The sequence below is a fragment of the Corylus avellana genome, chromosome ca6 (genome assembly GCF_901000735.1).
Source record: "Corylus avellana chromosome ca6, CavTom2PMs-1.0".
In the NCBI taxonomy this organism is placed as follows: domain Eukaryota; kingdom Viridiplantae; phylum Streptophyta; class Magnoliopsida; order Fagales; family Betulaceae; genus Corylus; species Corylus avellana.
This window is the reverse complement of record NC_081546.1, coordinates 4,658,244-4,660,120: the sequence shown is the minus strand read 5'-3', so window position 1 is coordinate 4,660,120 and position 1,877 is coordinate 4,658,244. Positions and strand designations below refer to the sequence as shown.

Here is a 1,877-nt window from a genome sequence, read left to right as displayed (position 1 = left end):
GGAGCCTCCTTTGCTGCAACGCGAGTCTGGGATCATGTCGCCATCTTTCGGGGTGTCTTCACACTACCATCTGTCTAGGTCTTCCTCATATATTCCCAAGCATTGTGGTTTACATCACTTCTTCCATTTCTTTTGGTATTTGTTCCCAATTTCTCCCTGAAAGCTCATGATTTTTTTGGGTATCATTGATGGTGGTGAGCCATGTTCACGAAAGTTTTTGGTTGATGAGTCAGGAAAAATCATTGATGTGGTTGATCCTAAATATTCACTTTGGCAAAAGAGAGGGCATTTATGTAAATGCCATTTTTAACATAAAATAATAGTTATTGAAAATTCTAAAAACGACTCCAAACAACACCTATTCAAATGTCTAGGTGATTTACAAAAATTATGTCGAACAATAATTTAACCTAACAGTTAAGAAACAACCAAACTCAGATATGTAAAGAAAATCAAGAACACAAAAATTTGGTTACGAAGAGGAAACCATTTAGAGAACTCTCTAAATGTAAAACCTCTCCGGGGTAGCCAAACTCAGGAAATCAATCCACTATAAGAAGAATAAGGAATACAAGAAGTATTACAAAACCTTTGCAATTAAATCTTCCTTGCACACGACAAGCGACCCACTTGACTTCTACTGCAGTAGCCCTTTCCAGAACATCTGGCACAATTCTTCTATAAGATTTCCTTTCACCGGAACTCCGATTGGCTTCACGTATTTAATCTTTTCTTAAATAAGCTAGAACAATATCTCTCTCTAAGCTTCCTGATTTTGCTCTCCAAAATACGTACCTTTGTAAAGCAAAATAAAGTGTTTAAATAGAAAAAATTAATCCATCAGCAGCCATGTCTGGACATGGCTAATCTGGGGTCCGGACATGGCTAGGATTACATATGTGTAACCTAGTGATGTCTGGACCTCCAACTCTTGTGTCCGGACATCTCATAAAACAAGGGCTTTCTGGAAATTGGGTTCGGACCTGGCTTCCGGCGGTCCGGACCTCCCCTTCAAAAGATGGTTTCTGGAAATGGGGTCCGGACCCTGCTTCTGGCGGTCCGGACCTCTCCTTCAAAACACGGTTTCTGGAAATTAGGTCCGGACCCAGCTTCTGGCGGTTCGGACAGGCTCTTCAACAGGTATACTCTGGAAATTGGGTCCGGACCTGGCTTTTGGGGGTCTGGACCTGCCTTCTAGAATCTGCTTCCTGGACATATTGAGGTGCTCATTTTCAACAACTTACATGCAAACCGAATGTGCCAAATCCTAACCTAACAAACTCCCCCTTTTGACCATTCGGGGACAAAAATAATTTGTACATGAAAATGACACATCAGAAAATCAAAAAAAAAATCAACTCTTCCTTTTTGTCACAGAAGGACAAAAGGTCTCCATGGTTCTTGAAACACTCACAAAATTCATCAAAGCATATGTGGAACAGGAATAAACAATGACCAATAATATAACAGATTTAAATAGAATATAATCATGAATAGCTCACCAAATCTGTTAGAAAACCAAACAAATATCACTTATAGATGCAACAAGTATATCAAAATCAAAATCATATGTGGTGTTCTATCTATGGTGCTATGAATGCATAATGAATGAAATGCAAGATCATGAAAAAAAAATTTCTCCCCCTCAAACTGAACCTACAAACAATCAAATTCTAGAATTTGATTTGAAATCAAATCTGAAAAGAATGAAGAAAGAAAACATACCTTGAAGGATTGAATCTTGATCCTTTAAGTTGAAAAGATGGAATCACAGAGAAAGAGAAAAAAATAACACACCAAAAAAATGTAGGGAAGACATGTGTCGGCCGAGAAAGAAAGAGAAAAAAAATGTGAAAAAGAAGGGATTTCAGGTTTTT

At 38.1% G+C, this 1,877-nt stretch overlaps 1 pseudogene; it reads right to left on the bottom strand.

The window, feature by feature from the left end:
• The window catches only part of LOC132184029 (laccase-14-like), a 13,860-nt pseudogene that overhangs the window by 999 nt on the left and 10,984 nt on the right, over window positions 1–1,877 (bottom strand).